Source organism: Perognathus longimembris, chromosome 12 (genome assembly GCF_023159225.1).
Source record: "Perognathus longimembris pacificus isolate PPM17 chromosome 12, ASM2315922v1, whole genome shotgun sequence".
Taxonomy (NCBI): domain Eukaryota; kingdom Metazoa; phylum Chordata; class Mammalia; order Rodentia; family Heteromyidae; genus Perognathus; species Perognathus longimembris.
Genome location: NC_063172.1, coordinates 42,331,323 through 42,345,240, shown reverse-complemented (window position 1 = coordinate 42,345,240; position 13,918 = coordinate 42,331,323).

Below are 13,918 nucleotides of genomic sequence, written 5' to 3'. Positions count from 1 at the left end.
TGTGGGGGTCAAATAGAACCCATTATTTGTAATTTCACACAGTCCAATTTACTATCTGAATTGACTGAAAATTCGCCAACATGCTCTAAGAAACATACAAATAGTTATTTGTATATATAGAAAAAACTGGGGCTAGAAATATGGCCCAGTGGTAAAACTGCTCGCCTCATTATACATTAAGCCCTGGGTTCGATTCCTCAGCACCACATATATAGAAAAAGCTGGAAGTGGCGCTGTGGCTCAAGTGGTATAATGCTAGCCTTGAGCAAAAAAACGAAGCCAGGGACAGTGCTGAGGCCCTGAGTTCAAGCCCCAGGACTGGAAAAAATTAAAAAAAGAAAAAAAAAACTACAAAACAATAAGAAGCAAGAATTTTGTATTTTATAATTAATTTACTGTATTGTTATTGTAGAGGTGATATACAGAGGGATTGCAATTACATGAGTAAGGTAATGAGTACATTTCCTTTCCCATGGTGTCATTTGTATGAAAAATAAACATTGTAAATATAAATAATTACACACATATGGGTGGTATTTAATGCAAATGTATTATACACATTGCATTTAAGGCTAAACATAATATTCTTACTTGTATATATGCATATAATATTTAATATTTTTAGAGGAAGTAAATAACATTTCTGTCATTTAGAACCAGTGTTTCTTATAACTTAACAGGAAGCTTCTAACTTCAAGGGTAGTTGCAATATGGAATCTAAAAGTATTCCAGTGAATTTTCAAAATTTATATATTTATGAGACAATGAAAATGCAAAATGTTAATGTCATAGTCTTATGAATATAATTTGGAATTAAGATTTACTTTGGTATTATGATAAATGCAATTTGGAATCAGGATTAATATCTTAGTAGTGTTATGAATATAGTTTAGAATTATAGTCATTATGCATCTGAGAATTCCCTAAAGTTGTTGGATCACAAGATGAGTACTCTAGCTTAAATGTGCTGATTTCATGGAAAATATAAGGGAGGAGGAAGTGAACACATGGTTGAGTGTGTACTTGTGAACTACTCTATATGGTATAGGTAAGCAATATTTTAATGAGAAAGTAAACTTAGGATTAAGGGCTAAAGGTAAAAAATTTAAAAAGCCAAATATATGGTCACCATGTAGATTTTCTTTAAAAGCAAGGGTTAGTCCATATCCTTTGAGAAGAATGGGCGTGAAGAATTTGTATTGATCAACAGCCACCACAGAAAATCCTAAAATTCATGGAGACTAAACAACACACTGCTGAAACATCAGTGGGTCATTGAAGAAATTAGAACAGAAATTCAAATGTTTATGGAATTCAACCAAGTTGAGGACACAAAGTACCAGCTCCTTTGGGACACAGCAAAGGCAGTACTCAGAGGGAAATTTATATCTCTGAGTACATACATCAACAAACTGGAGAAACAGCAACTCAATAATTTAAGGAGGCATCTTAATTTCCTTGAGAGAGAGAGCAACAAGCCAAACCCTAAGTAATAGATGGAAGCAAATAATTAAAGTCAAATCAGAATTAAATCAATTAGAGACGAAAAAAACATCAAAAGAATCAACAAAACAAAGAGTTGGTGCTTGGAAAAATCAACAAGATAGACAGACCCCTGGCAAACCTGACCAAGAAACGAAGGCAGCAGACTCAAATAAACAAGATAAGAGATGAAACAGGTAACATCACCACAGAAATAACCGAAATTCAGAAAATAATAAGGGACTATTTTGCAAACCTTTATGCCAACAAATTCGAGAACTTGGAAGAAATGGATGATATCCTAGAAAAAATTCATATCCCCAAATTTAACCATGAAGATTTAAACCTTCTAAACAGACCAATATCCAGTATTGAAATAGAAATGGCAATAAATGATCTCCCATCTAAGAAAATCCCACGTCCAGATGGATTCACTGCAGAATTATACAAGGCCTTCAAGACAGAACTCACACCAATATTTCTCAAACTCTTCAATGAAATTGAAAGAGAACGTTCACTACCAGACTCATTCTATGAAGCCAGTATAACCCACATCCCAAAACCAGGCAGGGACTCATCATGGAAAGAGGACTACAGACCGATTTCCCTGATGAACATAGACGCAAAAATTCTCAACAAAATTCTGGCCAACAGACTTCAACAGGTTATCAAAAAAAATCATACACCACGATCAAACTGAATTCATTCCAGGGATGCAAAGTTGGTTTCATATACGCAAGTCAATTAAAGTAATCCACCACATCAACCAGAGCAAGGTAAAGAACCACATGGTTTTATATCTGGATGCGGAAAAAGCGTTTGATAAAATCCAGCACCCATTTATGCTAAAAGCCCTGGAAAAACTGGGATTCCAGGGAACATTCCTGAATATAATCAAGGCAGTTTATGACAAACCAACAGCAAGCATAACTCTAAATGGGGAAAAACTAAAGCCATTCCCTTTAAAATCAGGAACAAGGCAGGGATGTCCACTCTCTCCCCTGCTCTTCAACATAGTACTAGAATTCCTAGCCAGAGCAATTAGGCAAGAAGAAAATATAAAGGAGATCCAAATAGGAAAAGATGAAGGTAAACTTTCTCTCTTCGCAGATGACATGATCCTAGACCTAAAGAATCCCATAGACTCTACCCCCAAGCTACTAGAGCTGATCCAAAACTTTGGCAAAGTTGCAGGACATAAAATAAACCTTCAAAAATCAACGGCCTTTCTCTATGCTAATGACCCGAAGACCGAGGCTGAAATCAGGAAAGCAACTCCTTTTGCAATAGCCCCCCAAAACATAAAATATCTAGGAATAACCTTAACCAAAGAAGTGAAAGACCTCTTTGATGAGAACTTTAAAAGCTTGAAAAACGAAATTAAGTCAGAACTAAGGAAATGGAAAAACCTCCCATGCTCCTGGATTGGGCGGATTAATATAATCAAAATGGCAATATTGCCAAAGGCTATCTACAAATTCAATGCAATACCCATTAATATCCCAACACCATTCTTTAATGAAATAGAGGAAGCAATCCAGAAATTCATATGGAACAATAAAAGTCCTAGAATAGCAAAAACAATCCTAAGCAGAAAGAACAGTGCTGGAGGAATTACAATACCAAACTTCAATTTGTATTATAAAGCTATAGTAATAAAAACAGCTTGGTATTGGCACCAGAACAGGCCTGAAGACCAATGGAACAGAATTGAGGACCCAGAAATGAACCCACAGAACTACGCCTACTTAATCTTTGATAAAGAAACTAAAACAATAGTATGGAAGAAAGATAGCCTCTTTAACAAATGGAGCTGGCAAAACTGGTTCAACACATGCAACAAACTAAAACTAGATCCTTATATATCACCCTGCACCAAAATCAATTCCAAATGGATTAAAGACCTTAAAATCAAAATACCTCGAAAACACTAAAGGAAGGAGTAGGAGTAACACTTGGGCTCCTTGGCACAGGACCGAACTTCCTTAACAAAGACCCAGAAAGACTACAAATCAAAGAAAGGTTGGACAAATGGGACTGCATCAAACTGCAGAGCTTCTGCAGGGCAAAGGACATAGCTTGCAAGATAAACAGAAAGCCCACAGACTGGGAGAAGACCTTTACCAGCCATTCAACGGACAAAGGCCTCATATCTAAAATATATGCAGAATTAAAAATTTACCTTCTTCCAAAACAAAACCGCAAAGAACCAACAGCCCCTTATCAAGTGGGCTAAAGACTTACAAAGAAACTTCCCTGATGAGGAAATGAGAATGGCCAAGAGACATATGAAAAAGTGCTCTACATCACTGGCCATAAAAGAAATGCAAATCAAAACAACATTGAGATTCCATCTCACCCCAGTAAGAATGTCATATATCAAGAAAACTAACAATAACAATTGTTGGAAGGGATGTGGCCAAAAGGGAACCCTACTTCATTGTTGGTGGGAATGTAAACTGGTTCAGCCACTCTGGCAAGCAGTATGGAGATTCCTCAGAAGGCTAAATATAGAACTCCCCTATGACCCAGCAGCCCCACTTTTGGGTATCTATCCAAGAGACCACAAACAAAATCACAGTAATGCCACCAGCACAACAATGTTAATCGCAGCACAGTTTGTCATAGCGAGAATCTGGAAACAACCCAGATGCCCCTCAGTAGACTAATGGATCAGGAAAATGTGGTCCATATACACAATGGAATTTTATGCTTCTATAAGAAAGAATGACATTGTCCCATTTGTAAGGAAATGGAAGGACTTGGAAAAAATTATACTAAGTGAAGTGAGCCAGACCCAAAGAAACATGGACTCTATGGTCTCCCTTATTGGGAATAATTAGTACAGGTTTAGGCAACTCATAGCAGAGGATCACAAGGCCCAATAGCTATACCCTTATGAACACCTAAGATGATGCTAAGTGAAATGAACCCCATGTTATGGAGACAATTGTTATATCACAGTTGTAACTACTTTCAATGTCCCATGTGTATCTGTAGCTTCTATTATTGATGATGTTCTTGTATCACCTTCCTGTGGTTGTACCTACACTATCTCTGTAATCTTATCTGAGTATATTGGAAACCGTGTATACTGGTATTGGAACTAGGAAATTGAAAGGGAATACCAAAATTGAGAGACACAGGGTAAAAAAAGACAAACAACTACAAAAGCAGTACTTGCAAAACTGTTTGGTGTTAATGAACTGAACACCTCAGGGGGGGAAAGGGTAAGGGGGAGGGGAGAGGGGGTATGAGGGACAAGGTAACAAACAGTACAAGAAATGTATCCAATGCCTAACGTATGAAACTGTAACCTCTCTGTACATCAGTTTGATAATAAAAATTTGAAAAAAAATCTTCTAATAGAAAAAAAAAGAATTTGTATTGGTCAACTTACATTACCAGATGATCTCTATAGAATGTCCTATATACATTTTAATCACTTGTGATGTGACCACAGCTTTGACTTACAAATACATTTTTTAGAATGTGGAATGTGAATTTAATTAGAAAAATGAATTATTTTATGGTGGTGCTACATTATCAATAGCCTTTTAGTTTCTTCTTGTAAAGATTTAAAGATTTGCTCTGTATCTTTCCTCCAACCTTGAATATTAAGCAGCAAGGTGTATGTTTTCTTAGCTTTTGTCATCACATTTTATAATTTAAAAAGTATGAATGTGTATATTTCTTATACTCATCTGATGTAACAATGCATATTCATAGATTTCTTTTTGATCTCTGCATAGTTTTTCACAATTATCACTTTTATTTTTCTTTTAAATCTAGACACATCCTCCCAAATTTTCTGTCATCATTTATTAAATGTAATTCATTGTTTCATTTCTACAGTGATATTGATTTCAATTTATATATTCACATAAGTGTTGTCCTATAGTTGATTGAGATGCACATATAATAAAAACCTGTTATTCATGATCAGAAATTGAATTTTAACCTAAAATCCTATATTTTAAAAATAGACTATTATTCATCTGTTTATTTGATAATCTGGGGCTTGAATTTGGGGCTCTTTCCTTTCCTTTCATTTTGCTAAAGGCTAATGCGCTATTCTGCAGTATTCTGCACTGGTTTTCCTTTTTGCAATTCAGATATTGGTAGAGGCCCATTTTATTGCAATTTCCTAATAAACTCTAATGTATATAATTATTTATTTATGTTTATTAGCCATTGGCTTATCTTTTTGATGTGTTGTGAAAGCATTCTTTTTTACTATTGAATTTTAAGAGTTCTTTGGATGTATCTTATAATATCTTTTTTGTTGTTGTTCTTGAATTACCAGGTATTGAACCTAGGGACTTGTGCTTTCTAGACAAGTGCTCTTTCTCTGGTCCTACACCCTAAGTAATTTCTCAGTCCTTTGCATTTATTTATTTATTTATTTATTTATTTATTTATTTTTGAGAAAATGTCTCCCTTACTTTGCGTGTTTCTACCTCCTGAGCAGTAGAGTTTATCAGTGTGAATCACAATGTTCAACAACAGTAGTCTTTTCCTAGCCCTGCAGAGATATGTCTTTTTCAAATATTTTCTACTCTGTGTCTTCTTTCATTATTCCTTGATGTTATCATTTGCAGAGGAAAGGTTTTTCATTTAGTGAGTTCTAGTGCATAAGGTCCTTCTTTCACAGAACCTGCCTTTTTGTAGAGAGTGCAGTTCTCTGTTGAAAAGTATTTCCATTGTTGCTTTGGAAGTGGAAGATTGGGGATATCCAGGTGTCTCAGCATGATTTGTTAAAATTTGTTGAATTTTCCAAAGATGAAAGTGGTTTAAAAATGGCAAAAATAAATGCCACAATACTGAATTCTGGAACCATTAAGCCAAAGGAAATAAATGAATACATCCTAATTTGAGTAAATAAATGTTGTGATAGGATTAATGAATTCAAGTAATTGTGAGAATCAACTAAATGAGTAAAGCCTACCATAAATTATTCAGCAGTACTGGCAAGAACCGTGGCCAGGTAGAATTCATATTTGATGTTCAAAGGCATTTATCCAAGTGAATAAAGCAGTAAGCAGATAAGCTAGTGTTGACCAGTAAAGGCACACTGTTTGCTCTAAGTTTGAGTTTACATATGGTAAATAACCATATTCATTACCTTACCTTTTCAAAGTTCCACAATTCCTACATAAAAGTCTCTTCAGAAAAACTGTAAATGATGGTTCAGGGAAACTTCTAAAGGGTGAAAATAATATCAATATAAAGATAGTCTGGCAGATACCTGTAGATTCACATGTTCTTGTCTTTTCATCAATCCAAGAAAAGGAATCTGTATCACCTGTTCTTATAATAGAGATATATCTTCCTAGAGTCCTGTGTGCACACTATACAAAGCCTTTCTTCTTTGGAATATTTTGGCTGTTGATAATTTTTCCATAGGGAAAAACTAACTAGATGCTCAAATTTGTCACATGCTTTTCTTGTACTTCAAACATGAAACCTTGCTGGCACTCAGAGTTAGAGCGAGAAAATGCTAAGCATTAAGCAAAATGGATTAGCCTTCAGAAGGGGGGCCTCAGCCTGCCAGTGCCAGAGGGGTTAATGTAGAACACTGTGTCATGTTGCCATTTCCCCTATATTATCTCACCCAGAACACCTGCTTAATGAACTAGACATAAATTATCACACTATAAGCACCTTCCTTAATAACAAAGCCATGTGGAAACATTCCTTCTTGTTGAAATAATAAACTCCAAAAATGAATTTGATGAAGTTTTCTTCAATCTACACAGAAAAAAATATTGTTAAAACTCTGTGATTTTTTTCTCTCTAGTGGTAAGGAAAGGAAATTTATGATATTAAGTAGTACACATCTACTGGAATTTATATTACTCTACCAAAGTCATAAGCATGCTTCAGTTTGATGCATTTTCAAGCCTGCAAATGGTTCTGTAAATATATTCTTTTTAAAAACATTTATTGGAGGGTGATGTACAGGAGGTTTACAGTTACATATGTAATATAGTGAGTACATTTCTTGTCAAATTTTTACCCCTTCCCTATTTATCTCCCATTTCCCTCCTGCCAATATGACCCCCACCCAAAGAGTTGTACAGTTAATTTTCTCTGTTGCATTGGTTCACCCTTTATCCTTTGTCTCAGCATTTTGATGTTCTCCTTCCCTTCCCTTCTTCAGTTAAACATATATACAATACCCAGGGTATCAAAATCAAACACAGTGATAACAGGGGATAAAAAATAGGAAAGAAAAATGAAAGAAAAATAATTTCACATAGTACATTAAAAACAATAAAAAGCCTCTTGTTTCAATATCTTGGAATTCATTTTGTTTAGCATCATTTTATATGATCATATGTACAGAACTATAGAGCTTTTGTGATCCTCTTCTAGGACTATCCTAGACATGTACTCATGAGGGAAACCATAGAATCTATGTTTCTTTGTGTCTGGATCACTTATCTACTATGATTTTTCCCCAAGTGTTTCCATTTCTTTACAAATGTGGTGATGTCATTCTTTCTCATGGAAGCATAGAATTCCATTGTGTATATATACCACATTTTCTTGATCCATTCATCTACTGATGGGCATCTGGTTTGTTTTCATATTTTAGCGCTGATAAATAATGCTGCAATGAGCATGGATGTGCTGGTAGGTTTAGTATGTTATTTCTTGTGGTCCTTTGGGTAGATGCTCAAAAGTGGGGTTGCTGGGTCTTAAGGGAGATCTATGTTTAGTCTTTTCAGGAACCTCCTATTGCTTTCCAGAGTGGTTGAAAAAGTTTGCACCCTCATCAACAGTGTAGTAGCCTTCCTGTTTGGCCACATTTCTGTCAGCATTTGTTGTTAGTTTTCTTGATTATGGCCATTTTAACTGGGATGAGGTGGAATTTCAATATTTTGATTTGCATTTCTTTTATGGCTTTTCTCAGTTGTAATAATGTTTCTTACGCTTTGTGTCTACCTCGTGTGTGTATATGTGTGTATACTTAATGATAATCAATAATCATCAATACAAACTAAGTTGTACTGACAATAGAAATATTGACAAGAAATATTTGCTTAAGCTTAGAGATAATGCCAAACAATATAATGTAATCTAAGATGTCTTTTGTTTTGATACAAGGCAAGTTTTTGAAAAATAGATAAAGCTAAATGATGTCATTAAAATACACAGTTTTGTTTGTTTGTTTCTTTCTTTCTTTTTTTTTTTTTTTGAGAGACCGAATTTTGGAGTCTTTATTGGATCTCTAGCCAATTGTTACAAAAACCTGCAGCACCTGAACAGAGCTTGTATGAAGCTTTTAATGATAACAGCCATATGTTAGGGTGGAGACAAAGCCCAAGGAGCAGAGTTCCCTTGGCCTCAACAAGAAGATGTATATTCCCCAAAGCAGGGCCCTCCTAGCTCTACCCATTGAGCCAGGCATCTTCAATTCAAAGGATGGCTTGTCTCACTTCTAGGCCTTGGGGCCAGGTGGACAGCCCCTATCACTTGGCTAGGCAGCAGGATGGGTGTGAAAACAACAGCCCCAGCACCTGGCCAGGTGTCCCAATGGCTGTCCCAAATGACATCATTTAGACTCAGTTTCCTCACTTCATTCCCCACTGCTCTTATGTACATGAAATCAAATAATTGATTTCAGGGCAGAGGGTAGGGTGGAGAACTTCACCTTCACCCACCACAAAGACAAGGTTCCAGACCCTACCATCCACCTTGTGGCTAAGATAGCACCAAGATTTATATTTTCTTTATCAAATCCAAAGCATTTCTCCAATGCCTTATTACTTTTATTCAATTTATATTTTTCCTATTCTTCCTTCTCTTATATTTTATTCATCTGCTCTTTTCCTACTATCTTTTCTCCTATTTGTTAAAAAATGTTTATGAAGATTGAATAAAGTAGAGAAATAAAAATCAAGTGAGAGAAGGATCTCAATTTGTTCAAATATTTTTGTTCACTGCGCATTCACAGTAAATAATCTTCACACGTAATTACAAACAAAATAATAAAGTATTTTTGGAAAAGCCAGAAATAAGTGAAAAGTACTGATAGCTTTCCATTTAATTGCATTTAATTCTATCTTCTTACTAAAACTTTCCTTGTCTTAGTGTAAATTTGAGCTTCAGGGGTACCTAATACCACAGGGAGGCATTATAATTTAGGATAAGCATGTTACTTTATCTTTTAAACAACTAGCTGCATGTGATTTTATAGAAATAGCCACAATTTTACATTAAAAACTCACATTTTACCACTAAATTGAGGATTTGGTTGCAGAATATATGCTACTTGTTATTTTCACATTCAGAACATGAAAAATGGTAGCAAGAAGCATTTTGGAAGAACTCTCCAGTGGTGCTTGGAACAGAGTAGCTTATTTAGGTTTTCTTGTAGAATTATTTAGTTTGCTTTAAATAAGCCGTTGTTTGTCAATACACTGTTTTTATTAATAAATTCTAGGCTTATTGTGGATTTTTGAGAAAGGGAAACTTGGGTCCTATTCTTTCTCCCTGTCTTGATCATAGAACAGGGTTGAATTTCTTTATAAATTTTTTTGAGTAGTAGATACGCAATAAACCTAGTCCCTCAAAATAAAATAAAGCAATATTTTATCTATGCTTAATTTTTTACTTAGATATAAAAAGCAAGCAACCATATATGCAAATTGGGGAAATAACATGAAGTGGTCACTGGGTCACTTCATTAAGCCTGAAAGGAAAGCTAATTATTTATACATTTCAGTATTCTAAGGAATCTCTGAGCAATGTACTTACATATTTTTAATTGGGTTGTCAATTGATGCAGAAGGCTATATCTTACCAAAGTATGTACTTAAGACAAAGAATATGAAAGAACTCAAGAACCTGATCAGTTGTTTCTGTCTTTACACTAAGTAACATTGAATGACATTCTGAGAGGCAATTCAGATAAGAAAGTGTAATTCTTTTTTGTATGGTACTGTACAAATATGAATTTATTATCAATTCTGTGTATATGAATAAATATAATAGTGATGATATGTTAATTTGATGAAAGAAGGCTTTAGCAGAGGCTGGATTACAAATATTTCTGAATATTTAAAATATTGAAAAGATGAACATAATGTTATATTATTTTGCTGGTTAAGCATTATATCTACATGCTTAAATCATCAAAAATAAGGAGACATGAATTTGTTATTTGATTTTGATAGTGTAAGTGATTTTTTCTACTCTGTTTGATTTACTTGCTTGTATCCAGATCATCTGTGGCAAGGACCAGAATTTTCCCTAAGGATAATTACCTCCTTCTAACCTATGCGCAGAAATACATTTCACAAGACTTAATTAGAAGTTTCATTTTACACATTTTAAAAGGTTTTATATTTTCCATATTTTCTTGGGAATTAGTATACATACTAAGAAAGGCATCCCACAGTGAGAATTATGATTTATTAATTAACACTTGGTTATGATATTAGTATTTGCTAATACTTCACAGTAGGTGAGAATAAATACAACAAACACAATTCAAACCTTCTCATTTTCTTGATTTATATCATGCTGTTCATTGTGTAATCTAATTAAAAACAAACATCTGTATCACCATTATGATTTCTTCCTTCTCGTTTGCTCTCTCTTCTTTGTTTCCATTTAATCTGTTATAATTTTCTATGTTTTAAAATTTTTACTATATTATATTATTTTAAGCAATCATTATGAAATGTCTATAAAATTATATCAAAATTAATTAAACCATGATAAGCATTCACAAAAAGTTGAACTTTGACAGTAGAAAATACCCCATAATGCAATTAAATACCTTTAAGAATTTGATTACCTATCATCAATATTATATATTCCTATTTACCATTTGAGATAATATTTTTTAATTCCATGAAATAAATCAACCAATACACATAAGATCGGATTGTGAAGACAAATGTACATAAGTTAGAGATCTCCCTAAAGATCAAGCTTTCCTAGTTATTGTTCAATGTTAACATTCCTCATAAATGAAGCAAGTTTTTCAGATTCTTAGGATCCCTCATGGATGGGGTGTGTAAATGATTCTCTTAGTATTTTCCAATTATTCTCATTTAGTACTCTTATGATTATACAGGATAATTTCCAAGATACTACGCTCCGTGAATTTCAGTTTTGGTGTTAACTTTACACAATCTTTTAGAAACAGATTGTGTTAAAAATCAGGTGAACCAATGCAACAGTGATGCTTACAAAACACTATGTTGGAAATAAACTTTACAAGTTGGAAGAAAGGGGAGTTTGGGGAGGGAGGGAAAGTTGGAGAAAATGAGGGGTGGGTAACAACATTCAATAAGAAATGTACTCATTACATTACTTATGTAACTGTAACCCCTTTGTACATGACCCTTACAATAAAATGAAATTAAATATTTTTTTAAAAACACACGTTGATCCATTCATCTACTGAGGGGCATCTGGGTTGGTTCCATATCTTAGCTATGGTGAATTGTGTTGCAATGAACATGATTGTGCTGGTAGTTTCAGTATTGTCTTGCTTCTGATCCTTTGGGTAAAAGCACAAAAGTGGGGTTGCTGGGACATAAGGAATCTCTATGTTTAGCCTTTTGAAGAACCTCCATACTGTTTCCCAGAGCGGTTGAACAAGTTTCCACCCTCTCCAAAAGTGTAGTAGGGATCCCTGTTGACCACAGTCAAGCCAGCATATGGTGTTATTAGATTTTTTGATAATGGCCATTCTAACTGGGGTGAGGTAGAATCTCAATGTTGTTTTGATTTGCATTTCTTTTATGGCCACTGATGTTGAACTCTTGGCCATTCTCATTTCCTCTTCAAAGGGGTCTCTTTTTAACTCTTCAATCCACGTATTAAGAGGGCAATTATTTCTTTGAGGATTTGTTTTGAGGAAATTAATTTTTCTGAGTTCTATGCATATTTTAGATATGAGGCCCTTTTCTGTTGTATGGCCTATGAAGATCTTCTTCCAATCTGAGGGATTTATGTTTATGTTATCTTGCAAGCTATGTCCTTAGCCATGCAGAAGCGCTGCAGTTTAATACAATACTATCTGTCTAACTTTCTTTGAGTTACTGTGTTTCTGGGCCTTTATTAAGAAAATTTCATCCTGTGTGTTCCAAGGAGCACTAGTGCTTCTTCTATTCCTCCCTGCAAAGTTTTCAGAGTATCTGCTTTTTTTTTTTTTTTTTTTTTTTGGCCAGTCCTGGGCCTTGGACTCAGGGCCTGAGCACTGTCCCTGGCTTCTTTTTTGCTCAAGGCTAGCACTCTGCCACTTGAGCCACAGCGCCGCTTCTGGCCATTTTCTGTATATGTGGTGCTGGGGAATCGAACCTAGGGCCTCGTGTATCCGAGGCAGGCACTCTTGCCACTAGGCTATATCCCCAGCCCCGAGTATCTGCTTTTACCTTGAGGTCTTTGATCTATTTAGAATTGATTCTGGTGTAGGGTGACATACAAGGATCTAGCTTTACTTGTTTATTTTTTTAAACAAGTATTTAACCAATTTTGCCAGCACCACAATGGGATTCTATGCTTCTATCAGAAAGAATGACATTGCCCCATTCATATGGAAATTAATAGCCTTAGAAAAAAAAATCATAGTAAGTGAAATGAGCCAGAGCTGAAGAAACATAGTCTCTATGGTTTTTCCTCATTGGTAATAATTAGTATATAGCTAGGATAGTCCTAGCAGATAATAAAAATAGCTCAATAGCTATGTACCTATGATCACATAAGATGATGCTAAGAGAAATGAACTCAAAGTTATGGAATTAAGTGGTTTATCATTGTTACTGTCATTTTCGATGTACTGTGTGAAATTCTGCCCTTTTCTTTTGTTTTTATTCCCAACTTTTTTAAACCCTTCTGTCCTTGTATTTGATTTGTGTACCCTGGATATTGCATATATGTTTATCTGAACTAGGGAAGGGAGGGGAACATCAAAATGGCGAGAAAAAGGGTAAAAGACAAACCAATGAAATAGCAATACTTAGAAGACAATATGCTGAAACCAACTGTACAACTTGGGAGAATGGGGAGGATGGAAGATGGGAGAAAAATGAAGAAGGAGGTGTGTTTGACAAGAAATGTGCTCAATACCTCACATATGTAACTGTAATCACATTAACAATAAAAATAAAAATGAAGGGCTGGGAAAATGGACTAATGGTAGAGTGCTTGCCTCGCATACATGAAGCCCTGGGTTCAATTCCTCAGCACCACATATATAGAAAATGGCCAGAAGTGGTGCTGTGGCTCAAGTGGTAGATTGCTAGCCTTGAGCAAAAAGAAGCCAGGGACAGTGCTCAGACCCTGAGTTCAAGCCCCAGAACTGGCAAAAAATAAATAAGTAAATAATAAAAATAAAAAAGGATACTGAGCAAAATAATATAATAAAAATAAAATACTTGAATACATACAGAAGATTGCGCTGGATTGCCTG